This window comes from Schistocerca americana, chromosome 1 (assembly GCF_021461395.2).
Source record: "Schistocerca americana isolate TAMUIC-IGC-003095 chromosome 1, iqSchAmer2.1, whole genome shotgun sequence".
NCBI classification, from domain to species: Eukaryota; Metazoa; Arthropoda; class Insecta; order Orthoptera; family Acrididae; genus Schistocerca; species Schistocerca americana.
In genome coordinates this window covers 107,264,504-107,277,504 of record NC_060119.1, presented here as the reverse complement: position 1 = coordinate 107,277,504, position 13,001 = coordinate 107,264,504, and the positions used below count along the sequence as shown (strand labels likewise).

Genomic DNA, 13,001 nt, shown 5'->3' with positions numbered 1-13,001 from the left:
CAGCAACATCTCTAAAGTACTCGTAATATTCAAGCCACGAAACGTCTCTGAACGTCACTCCTAGCGGGAAGACAGTTCACTTTTGAAATTTTTGTGACATAAAAAAATATTTTTTCGTCGCCTTTAAACACTCTAAAATTTTGTACATGTAGTTTCGTTACTCGCTCTCTATCTCTCTCTCTCTCTCTCTCTCTCTCAATCTATCTATCCCCCCGCCCCTCTCACTCTCTCTCTCTCTCTCTCTCTCTGCCGGCCAGGGTGGCCGAACGGTTCTAGGCGCTACGGTCTGGAACCGTGCGACCGCTACGGTCGCAGGTTCGAATCCTACCTCGGGCATGGATGTCTGTGATGTCCTTAGGTTAGTTAGGTTTAAGTAGTTATAAGTTCTAGGGGACTGATGACCTCAGAAGTTAAGTCCCATAGTGCTCAGAGCCATTTCAACCTCCCTCCCTCTCTCTCTCTCTCTCTCTCTCTCTCTCTCTCTCTCTGTGTGTGTGTGTGTGTGCGTGTGTGTGTGTGTGTGTGTGTGTGTGTGTGTGTGTGTGTTTCATAGAGGGCTAACCGAAAAGTAAGATACGACAGGTCGCGAAATAGAAACCACTTTGAAAATCAAAAATGTTTCGTTTGAAACAGTTGGCAACGTCTTCCAGTTACATCTCTAGATAGGCGCCGATCCGACTCGTAGCGTTGCACCAACTGTAACCTTTCAGTACCCTCGTCATAGAAGGCAGCCGCTTGTGCTTTCCGCCAAATTTCTGCGATGACCTACAGCTCATTGTCTGTGCCAAAATATTGTCTTCAGAGCCAGCCGCTAATGTTAGCAGAGATAAAATAAGTGTCTTGTGACTATGGGCTCCCGTCGGGTAGACCGTTAGCTGGGTACAAGCCTTTCGATTTGACGCCACTTTGGTGACTTGCGCGTCGATGGGGATGAAATGATGATGATTAAGGTAACACAACACCCAGTCCCTGAGCGGAGAAACTCACCGACCCAGCCGGGAATCGAACCCGAGCCCTTAGAATTAACATTCTGTCGCGGTGACCACTCAGTTACCGCGGGCGGACGTTAGCAGAGCTAAAATTCAGAGAGAGCCGATTACAGTCTATATTGTACGTGATCAAACACTTCCCATCGAAAACGCTGCAGGAACATCTTCATTGCACCTACAGCGCACAGCTGAGAATTGTCTTGGAGAAGGAAGCGCATGACAGTTATGTTACGTGGGATGCATGACATCAGGCGAAATCTGTCACCGGGGCCTCATACCTTGCAGGAGACATTATTTGTCTATGCATATGCATGTGCTAACTGTGCGCTCAGTATTGAAAGGAGCGATGTGACGCGATCGACGGGCATACTAGAGAGTAGAGAACTGCCCAACACATCTGTGTAAAGATTCATCGGGTTTTCACTGTGGTTTCCGTTTCATGCCCAGTCGGACCTTACTTTCTGAACAGCCCTCGTATGTATGAAAGCAAACACTATTTCGCAACGTTTTTTTGGGAGTAGAACATCCACAAAGCTTTTATTACTTGTTGTTCAATTTATTCTGGTAATACTGTCGATTTTTCCATACAGCTTCACTATGCAGTTTGTTTAGATGTTCAGTTCGTTCACAGTAGATTTCAAGTCAATACTATTTCATCATCAGATACTATACGTGGATCAAAAACAAATTCAGCGTGCCATAATTTCCACACTCTGAATTTGACAATGGCTAATTTCACCATGGCGCCTTCCCATTCTGTAATAACGGTCATGGTGCTTATGGCTCTGGATTTCCGGGGCACCTTTGGATCCTTATTAATTAAGGCAATAAATTTCTTGAATGAGTCAGCGATCATTGTGGATATGTTGTGAAGGAAACAGTCTATATCAGTTAATAAATTACTTGATTTATAACGTCTTTTCGGCTACTGCCATTATGAGACGTGTAATTGTCATTAAAGGAATATGAGAACGATGGATGTTCGTTGTCCATTATTGGGATACGAAGGACGAAAACATAAAATATTGAAAAAAATTTAAAAATTTCGCTCACCAAGACTTTGAACCTGTTGTTTTACAACGCTCCATGTCGAGCAGCTGAACTTAAGCCTAAGTGGGGTGGCCACTGTCAATTGAACTTTTTTTTTTTACTATGATGCTAATGCTACTAGAGAGATGGTATCACCAGAGAGGTAGCGATAGTGTGGGGACTTCATTTCTTTTCATTTTTTAAATTCTTGCTTGTAAAATGACAGTCACTCTTTAAAATTATAATCATTCAATCTCAAATTATAAGACACGGTTTAAATGAGTTTATATGAAATGGGTTTATATGAAATACATTTTGTCTTAATATGTTGTTGTGATTATAGAAGTTGTATTTGCTCTGTTGGGTTTTACGTTTTCGTCCTTTGTAGACTGATAAGGTCGAGGAAAATACACTAACGTGGTGAAAGTCAGGGGACGTCTCCTGATATCGTGTCGGCCCTCCTTTTGCCCGAAGTAGTGGAGCAACTCGAAATGGCATGGACTCAACAACTCGCTCAAAGTCCCCTGCAGAAATATTGAGCCGTGCTGTCTTTATAGCGATCCATAGTTGCGATAATGTTGCCAGTGCAGGATTTTTTGCACGAACTGATCTCTCGCTTATGTTTCATAAACGTTCGTTGGGATTCATATCGGGCAATGTGGATGGGCAAATCATTTGCTCGAACTGCCCTGAATGTTCTTCAAACCAGTCGCTAACAGTTGTGGCCCATTGTGGGGCGTGTTGTCATCCATAAAAATGGTTCAAATGGCTCTGAGAACTATGGGACTTAACTTCTGAGGTCATCAGTCCACTAGAACTTAGAACTACTTAAACCTAACTAACCTAAGGATATCACACACATCCATGCCCGAGGCAGGATTCGAACCTGCGGTTCCAGACTGTAGCGCCGAGAACCACTCGGCCACTTCGGCCGGCTGTCGTACATAAAAATTCCGTTGTTGTTTGGAAACACGAAGTGCATGAATGACTGCGAATGGTCTCCAGATAGCTGAACATAGCCATTCCCAGTCAATGTTTGGTTCAGCTAGACCAGAGGACGCAGTCCATTCCGTGTAAACACAGCCCACACCATTGTGGAGCCACCAACAGCTTATACAATCCCTTGTTGACGTCTTGGGTCCATTGCTTCGTATGGTCTGCGCCACACTCGAACTCCACCATCGGCTCTTACCAACTGAAATCGGGACTCATCTGACCAGGCCACGGTTTTCGATTCGTCAAGGGTCCAACCGATATGATCACGAGGTCTGGTGAGGCGCTACAGGCGATGTCGTGAGTTAGCAAACATACTCGCGTCTGTCGCCTGCTGACATAGCCCATTAACGCCAAATTTTGCTGCAATGTCCTAACCAATACGTTCGTCGTACGTCCCACATTGATTTCTGCGGTTATTTCATTTGGTATTGCTTGTCTGCTAGCACTAACAACTCTACGGCGCTGCTCTCAGTCGTTAAGTGAAGGCCTTAGGTCGCTGCGTTGTCTGTGGAGAGAAGTAATGTCTGAAATTTGGCATTCTCGGCAAACTCTTGAATTCCCTAAGATTTCCGAACTGGAACGTTCCATGCGTCTAGCTTCACGTTCGAAGTCTCCGTTAATGCCCGTCGTGCGGTCATAATCAGGGTGGAAACCTTTTCACATGAATCACCTGCGTTCAAAAGACAGCTCCGCCAGTGCGCTGCCTTTTTATACCTTGTGTACGCGATACTTCTGCCATCTGTATATGTGCACTTTCGTCACCTCCGTGAAAAAGTGGCCCTGAAAATATTTCATGTGCCTTAAGATAAGCAACCCAACTTACACCTTCTGCACCTGAGGCTTATGGTGCATGAAATATTTTATGTGCCAGACTGGTTTTGTCCAACCTGTATAATAAACAGCTCTCACCCTTACGTTTCTCTAATCTTAATTACAGATCTGATGGGGCAGTAGCTGAACGACGTAAAAAAAATGTATTACACGATCTGGACGTTTTTATTAAAAAAATCGTTAGCATCTGATGATGCATGGACTGAACCAACTAAGAGAATTTAATTCCTGTGTAAACGTCGCCAAAAATCGATAATCACCCTTCTAATCTCTCATGCTGTCTCCGAATTATTAAATGCTGTATCCTGAAATCGCTTAACTGAAGAAGATCGCACAGTTCCGCCTTTTAGGTCGTTTCAGATACACGAGAAGAACAGATAAAGACATTAGCCAGGGCAGGCCCAAAAAAAGGCACGTGAGTGTCAGTGCTTCCAATCCATCAAGTCCCTCCCTCCCCTTACTACCCTAAAAACCTAAAATCTCTGCAAACCGAACTCGCACTCTGTCACTCCAAACAGGCAGACGAATTAATTTAGTTGCAGCCTGAAGTAAGCTACAACATTTAATGGACGTTGACTAGTAGCAGGTGTAACCAGAGACATTTGTCTACCACCTCAAAAGTGTCTCGTAATTCATCAGAAAGCTAACATGACATACCGCGCGCCGTGTCAAAAATGGTTCAAATGGTTCTGAGCACTATGGGACTTAACATCTGAACTTAGAACTACATGGTGATGGACGGTTTTCAATGAAATAATACTCAGCCGACTTTAAAATTAATGCATGTTTGTTTACACAAAATCAAAGCTCATTATTTGCCATTTTAGTTAGCAAAGTTATTTGTGAAAAATAATGTCGTCAAGGTGATGTCCATCATTTCGAATGCAGGACTCAAGTCTCTTCTCAAAATCCTCCATCACACGGACTAAAATCGCCGCAGGGATGGCAGCAATTTCTTGAAGGCTTACATTCTTCAACTCATCAAAATTTCGTGTTTTGTGGTTATAGACACCGTTCTTAAGGTACCTCCCACAGAAAGAAATCACATACTGACAAGTCGGGAGACCTGGGAGGCCAAGGAACATTGCCAAAACGTGAGATAATCAGGCCAGGAAACATGCGTCTAAGAACTGTCATTGAAGTGTTTGCGGTGTGCGAGGTTGCCCTATCCTGCTGGAACCAAACGCGCTTTAAAGGGATTCGTCGCCTTCTTAGTTCTGGTTTCAAGAATGTTTCAAGCACACGAATGTAACAAGCCGAATTAACAGTAACTGTGACCCTGTTCTCTTCAAAAAAATAAGGTCCAATAATGCCAACAGAGCCAAGTGCACACCAGACTGTTACTTTTTCTGAGTGTAGAGGACGCTGGTGGATAAGGTGTGAATGCTCTGGAGCCCAGTGACGTAGGTTTTGCTTATTCACGGTCCCATTTAAATGAAAATGAGCTTCATCGCTCATCAAAAAAATTTCATTTTCATTCGATCCCAAGATCAATTGCATTCTGTAAGCGAAGTCTTCTCGTACAGCAAAATCAGTTTCCTTAAGTTGTTGGGCACTGAGCATTTTGTAGGGATGGAATTTTAATTCTTTATGCAAAATTCGTCTAACCGCTTCACGACTGATTCGTATCTCACTAGCATGATGTCTAGCTGACCGTCCTGGGCTTCTAACTGCCGCTTGCCTTACTCTTTCAACATTTTCTGGTGTCGTTACTCTGCGACTCGGGCCAGGATGCTTCTTATCCAGTACGTTTCCAGTTGATCTGGAGTTCTCCACCAATCTGAGGATTGTGTTACGGCTCGGAACAGCTCCATGTCGACCGACATTAAACCGTGCGCGAAACAATCGCTGCCTAGCAATAATAGACTCACCACTTTTCACGAAACTGTCATAGACAAACACTCGACGTTGCAAGTCCCACTGCTCCATAGTGACTGAGTAAATGAAATGGCGTCTTGTGTGGATCAGAACTATACCCACCACGACCACCTCCCATCACCACGCCCACAGTACTACGCTGTTCAAAACCGTCCATCTCCCGTGTGTCACCCTGTACTTAAACCTAACTAACCTAAGGACATCACACACATCCATGCCCGAGGCAGGATTCGAAACTGCGACTGTAGCAGTAGTCGCGTGGTTCCAGACTGAAGCGCCTAGAACCGCTCGGCTAGCACCTGAATGCCGCAGTTAACAAAATGGTTATTTGCATGTGTATTGTAGTTGCGTCCAAAATTACACAGGATTCCTACGAGTACAACACTATACGTGTGTTCGCTTTGTAATGCCACAGTATAACATAAAAACGAAAAAATCCTGTCTTATGGACGCTAATACCCACCCCCGTAGCCGAAGATGCTATCATCAGGAATTGAGAAGTTAGGGGTGTTGCAGTGGTGGCGTAAAATTTCTGATTAGCAGATCAGGTACTGCGCCATATGTTGCGGATTCAGCAGAAGTTACCAACAGCACCACTTGGAGTAGCCGCAGTAACTAAGTTGGGCATTGTACTCTGTAGAAGTAACCAATAACTAGTGCTTTTAATTACTTCACTTGTTTTTGTCTTTGCATGAACATGGCTTAGGGATTGTGGTCGTTAAGAGATCTTAATGGTGGAGTTGTTGTTGTTCACGATCAGCTAAAATCTGCGTTGGCAGCTATCGACTGACTTGAGGGGGCCACTGCGAATTGCGTCTGTGGTGAAATGTCAGGACGGTTTTCTGATGTCTTAAGCGCTTCACGGAGCTGGAAAGTTTCTCCCACTACCGTCATAACTCGCAGAAAATGCCGACCTAACACAAAGTGGTCATGTAGTGGTGCCAAGATCTGAAGCTCTGACTTGCTAATGGCAGTACCTAGGTGTGAGCCAGTGCCTTCCGCTGATAATGGGATAGCGCCAGCGGGCCTTGCCTCTCCTGGTGAAGCGGCGGTCTCTCCTCTTTTGTTGAGGTCCTGGCAGCCACAGCGTGGAAAAACGGGTTGTGCGCCCCTGTTGCGGAAACTACGTCACGGGAGGCCTGCCCCGGTGATGTTACTATATAAAGACGAGTAAACTAGGTGCCAGCCACAGGATTCGCCCTTTCCATTATCATAATCTTCGTCAACAACAACAGCAAGTGAAACCAGAAACAATACGCACTCACCGCAATCACCCACACAAAGCATTGACAGTTAGCCACTTACCGTTCAAGCTGCAAAAATGATGTAAACTAGAGAGTCTTGTACCGGGCCATCAGCCACAAGAATAAGTAAACAGAAAAATGATGGAAATCGGTAAACTTTATTTCCCCGACTAATGCATCTGACCCATGCAGAGAAGGGAAGTGTGACGCTAAAATGAGTTGGACCTCTCCAGTCATCAAATCTTCAAGGACTTAGAACGTTCAAGTTGTGTTATCGCTAGTTTTTTGAAACCGGCAGTTGAATGAACGCTCAAACAATTAAATCTGAGCGGAACAAGAGAGAGAACTTATGTGTGTCCTCTTAAACAGTGATTATTTTCATTATAATAGTCATATTCAGACGTGCAAAATAAACTACGGCAGCAGATGAATGCTAGAAATGCCTACACGAACTACTTTACAACGACGTCCATAGAAAGGAAAGAAAGGTTCCCTTACTCTCCGAAACAGGTAAATGATATTGAGCGACGTAAAGAAGATTTATTTGGATTTCGGTATTAGCCTACTGGTACAACGATACGTACAAAGGACTAAATGCTAACAGGCAAACTGGGCGAGGTGGCACACTGGTTATGGCAACGCTCCCAGACTCCGGGGAGGCTGTTCAAATTCTCGTCCCAAGATTCTGAATGAGGTTTGCGTATCCTCCCAAAATCAGTCTGTGTGTTCCGACTCTAGACTTCACTGTCGACGGGACGTTAAGTCCTAATCTTCGTTCCTGAATGAGCTGAAATTATTAGGCGCAAGTATTCTGATCTGGCGATCGTTCTGCACAAGGTAGATTGAATCTGGAATGTACAAATACCAGGAAGACATCTGCTACTTACATAGGTCTACTGGAATCAGAATTGATTCAGGTGCATAAGGAGTTTGATGACACCCTACTTGGATGAATAACGACTTTGTACTAAGTGAGCCGAATAATTCTGTACGGAAATAGTGGTCTCCATTTCAATTGACAACTTGCACAACCAGATTCACTCAATACCGAGGAGCATCTTCCATGTGATTAAGCGCAGTGAAGGTTCAAGTGAATGGTGGAACTCAAATGTGAAAGATATGTTTATTGTTTTTATTTTACTTTATTCTTTGCAGTACAGTGACGCACTTACACCAATTTACATTCAAGAAACATTTTTCGTTCATTTTCACGTCTTGTCGCGTACACCGGCCTTCACACGATCAATATTCATTGCGCAATTCTGAGTATTGCACAGTAATATTAACCGTCCGAGAGCGTCATTGACGATTTGCACAATATATTTAAATGTTGCTGCATCAATCCAAAATAAAGTGGAGCAATGGATTCTGGTGAGCTTTAAAAATATTGGCGCTCGCTCAGTATCTAGTACCGTGTAAGGGTGGTACAGCGCAAAAAACGGCAGTTCCTGCCGAGACCGGGTGAAATTCAGTTCACTCCGAAAGAATTTCCGCAAAGAACATGTAAAAGTAAATGACAAAGGATCAGGGAGTGTGCTGGAGAATTAGAGCACCGCGCGGCACTTTGAGAACTGACTGTTTAGGAAACAAATGGCTCTGAGCACTATGCGACTTAACTTCTGAGGTCATCAGTCGCCTAGAACTTAGAACTAATTAAACCTAACTAACCTAAGGACATCACACACATCCATGCCCGAGGCAGGATTCGAACCTGCGACCGTAGCTGTCCCGCGGTTCCGGACTGAGCGCCTAGAGCCGCTAGACCACCGCGGCCGGCGTTTAGGAAACGCCAGATACCTCCTCGTCCACAACAGCATAGGAAATGGAAGATCATGATGTTATGACAATAAGCAACAATGCTTATTTTACTTGTAGCAGTTTTCAGAGTTGACAAATAAGATCAGGTCAGATTTTTAGTACGCATACATGCTTCTTTTTCCATGCAAGTGTTATCTGACCACCAACAAGAGATCAGGTAAGTTTTCAATCAGTAGTCAGTAAATAATGGTTTTATTTCGTGTGCAACGTTATCAGAGTAGAAAAATACGTAGGAAACAGCGCATGTACACGATAAATCACGCAGTTCAGTTGTTTAATTTGTAATTAGTTGTTGTTCTGGTTTACGAATCTGTGCTGCAGTGAATGAGCGTGTGTTCCATTGAAATATTTACTTGAAGCTTTTCGCACTTATTTCGTCCGTTATACGTAATTTCTACTTGTGTTCCGTAAGACAAGGAAGTCAGTCGTAGTGCATACGAATTCCAAGTCGTCAACCACCGACGTGTTCGCTACGAAGGCAGAGTTCCAACCGCCGCGTCCCCGAGCATAAATATTGCGCCGTTCTTGGGCTCGCACCCATGCGCAATAGTTTGACACAATATTATTGTGCAATAAGTATTGAGCGTATGAGGGCCCCTTAAGAGATGTGTATTGAGTTATATTCCTAGCGACCATATAACGAATCAGAGGAAAGGACCAGGTAAGTCACTTTTCCCCAAAACTGAGTTATGGCTACAGCTCAATTCAGACTGATCACACGCAGATGTTCGCAGGCTAAAATTGGGAAAAAACAAAGCGAGAGCTACTAGCTTCCAATGTTTTGCTGTAAGGAGAAAGAACCAGGTAAGTCATTTTCTCTGGGGAAAGAAGCAAGCAAGTCAGTGGTGACTTGTCCGGCCACGAGAAGGCAGAGCAAACAGAATTATTTTGCATTCTTCCCCCACCCCTGCACACTAGTAAACTGGAGGCAAGAGAAAATAGAAATAAGGGGAGTATCTGCACAGAGTTTGCAAAAATGTATCCCTGCGAAATATAGCAACCAGTGACTTTTACTTTAAGCGACAACTTTCAAAATTTCGTTCAATATCCATGTCCTTATGACAGGTGAATCCTTTTTTATGTTTATGCTGAATGCACCAAGAGAAAGGGTACAAATGAAGTGACGTCATTCCTTTTTCACTTCACCACTCGTGCCTTGAATGGGGAAATTGGAAAGCTCTATAAAGGATGTCCCGCGAGGAACGGTCAATGTTCAAGACAGGAGCGATCATTCGAAGCAAAATAGGCTAGAGGGCGTGGGATTTAAAACGCAGACCTCAAGGCTTAAGAAATATGAGCACTTCTTCACCTTCGAAATTGTGAAACAAATATCTTCTACTGCTAGCTCTTTGCTTTCCATGTTTTGGGAGGAAATAATATGGACCAAAACAAGAAAAAAAATATCGTCGTTTCATCCGTTTTCCGTCGTTCCTTAGTTGCTTCAAAATTCTTGGAAGTCTATTTACTTGTAACGGCCACTTCCATGAAGAAAATATTGTCCAGCAAAGATGGGCTTAATGCACATCTTCCGAGCTATCAAGACATGTTCAGTAGAATAGATGTATTTCACAGTTGCGAAGTTGAAAAAATGGCCATAGCTCTTATGGTATACAGTTTAGACCCAACGTTTATTGGATGTTTTTTCTAAGAATAACCGCTCCTATCATATCCACGAATACTGCCTGTTCCTCCTGGGACGTACTGTAAATATATTTTGTGATTCCTCTGGTGGTCAAAATAAAAACTTCTCCGTCAACCTCTTCCTTCATTATGTAACTCTCAAATTAGTGGCCTGAAGAAGATGAAAATAACGTTCCCTGTGAGCGGTCATGGAAACACTTGAAGATTTCAAGGAAATGATAGAAGCATCCAGGTGTGGGCCACCTTCTTGGACTGTGATCAGTGTTAATCAAGACACGGAAAACGCTCTTTGACTCAAAGTACGCTGCAAAATGCCTTTTCAAAGCACAGGAAATTGAGATAATATTATCTGAATCCAGCTACTACGTAATGCTATAATACCAAACAATTTATCACGGAGGAATGCAGAATGGCAATATAAGGACACCGTGGCGATATCAACCTCATGGATGGGCTGCTTGAACTGTCTATATGTGCATGCAATTGTATTTTTAGGTTCATGATTCCTTACTTGTCAAGTGTACAATAGCTTGGCAGTTACGTTTGCTGCAATGTAAATCAAACAATTCTATTCTTTATTCTAGATCTCCTTCCAATTTCCAGGCAAAAATATAAAGAATTGCAAAGCCTGATTAAGTTTTTGCCGTCCCGGAACTGTGAATTTTTTCAGTCAGCTGCCTCACAGCTAAATATACGTGAATATGAGTACTGCCGCTGTATTATCACAACCAGAAATTCGTTTAGTCGTGATTATTGCGTCTGGTTTGCTTAACTGTTCCTTTCCTCTTACAGAGAGACGTTTGAGAGCATTTTGGGAAATTATTGCATTCTGGGAACACTCCTGGTGCAAATAACGCTATTTCCACATTCGATGCACCCTGAGATGTCTAACTTATGAAATAAAAAGTGCTGTATGTTGTTATGTATTGATGTAATCACAGTTCAAACATTAAATCGCTTTTTCTAGAGTTTCGTAAAAAGTGGCTGATCTGGAGATTCTTTCCTCTGGCTCCTCATATGCAATAATTGACAGAAATACGATACATCAACAGGTAACCCAAGTGTTTCCACAAAAATCTCTCCCACTCTGTGTTGGCGAACAATGGAAGTAAAGACGAGCTTTTGCCTTTTACTGGTGAACATAAATCTACTCAGACGATAGTCTACCAAAAAAATGGCTCTGAGCACTATGGGACTCAACATCTTAGGTCATAAGTCCCCTAGAACTTAGAACTACTTAAACCTAACTAACCTAAGGACATCACACACACCCATGCCCGAGGCAGGATTCGAACCTGCGACCGTAGCAGTCCCGCGGTTCCGGACTGCAGCGCCAGAACCGCTAGACCAGCGAGGCCGGCGATAGTCTACCATTGTAATAATGTATGATATAAGCTGTAATTCTGAAACACATCCATACGTCCCAACCTGTTAAGGTAGTGGATCCATGTAGTCTAAACGAAAGGGGAGAGTAGAACACAACGGGACAAGGAAATAGTCCTGCTGCACATAGAACCGGAAACCAAGCTTTTTTCCCGATATGGCGTATTACGACTGAGTACATGAACATCTTATAACAAAATCCCCGCCGATTCAAATCGCAGGTATGCACTTAAGATAAACACATTACAACAAGTGTTCGTGTGAAGATAGGCTTCGGCACATCTCAGTCATGCCAAAAGACGTTCAAAAGTCCCAGTCGTGTACCGAAAACTCAGACAATTACCTACAACACGTTCTCCGAGTTCATAGGCACTGTTAACAAGAGTCGAATACACCAAAGCCTTCAGATATCCGGAAAAAAAATTGAGCTGGTCCACGATTTACGGACCTATGTTTATTATTTGTTTGTTGCATTTCGTCTACTCGTCCATTTCGTGTGAACCGAATAGTAAACACCCAGCATAGGCTCTTTAGGTGAAGCCACCGATAAGCAGTCGCAGGGAAGTCACGTGGAACGCAACCATTGCTCTCGGAGCGAAATTTCCAACTCACATAAATAAATTGCAGAGGCACGACAGTGTTGAATGAACAAAAGATCAGCGAACTGCAGAGCTACTGGTTGCTGCGAATGCGGCACGCAGAGGCGGCGGCCGGTATGGACTCACCTGCCCGGTGCTGTGCGGGAAGACGACGAAGGACTGCCCCATGCGGTCGGCCGCCTCTCCCTTAAGAAGGCGCCGCTGCCCCCACTACCCGTACCCCAAGCAAGCGCGCCTGTTCCACACTCACATCTGCATCTGCACTTACCGTAGCACGCTTCATTGTGCGGCAGCAACTTCAGAAGTATATGCGATCACGCGACTTTTGATTTGAAATATGTTTTTTACTCTGGAGCAGGGTCAGTATAAGGAAGGATGGGAAAAACCGACCGGTTAAAACCGATACCTGTATCTTAGTTCCGAATAACCGGTATTTTTCTTTATTTGTTTGGTCTCGGCTATAATAGCTGTTCTTTATGCTGTACTAACAGACGGGTATGAAAACTGAAGCGTCAATTAGCCATCACGGCAGTGCTAAAGTTTTTATTTTTTAAATAAACCTTGAAAAAAAAAACAGTGAACACTATTCGTAA

General features: G+C 43.6%; 1 long non-coding RNA gene across 1 annotated transcript in view; it reads right to left on the bottom strand.

The window, feature by feature from the left end:
• Nucleotides 1–12,565, bottom strand: part of LOC124549689 — a 210,228-nt gene extending 197,663 nt beyond the window's left edge. The window contains exon 1 of the long non-coding RNA XR_006967715.1: nucleotides 12,535–12,565. This is a non-coding gene — a long non-coding RNA (uncharacterized LOC124549689). The remainder of the gene's footprint in view (nucleotides 1–12,534) is intronic.
• Between the last annotated feature and the right edge of the window lie 436 nt (nucleotides 12,566–13,001).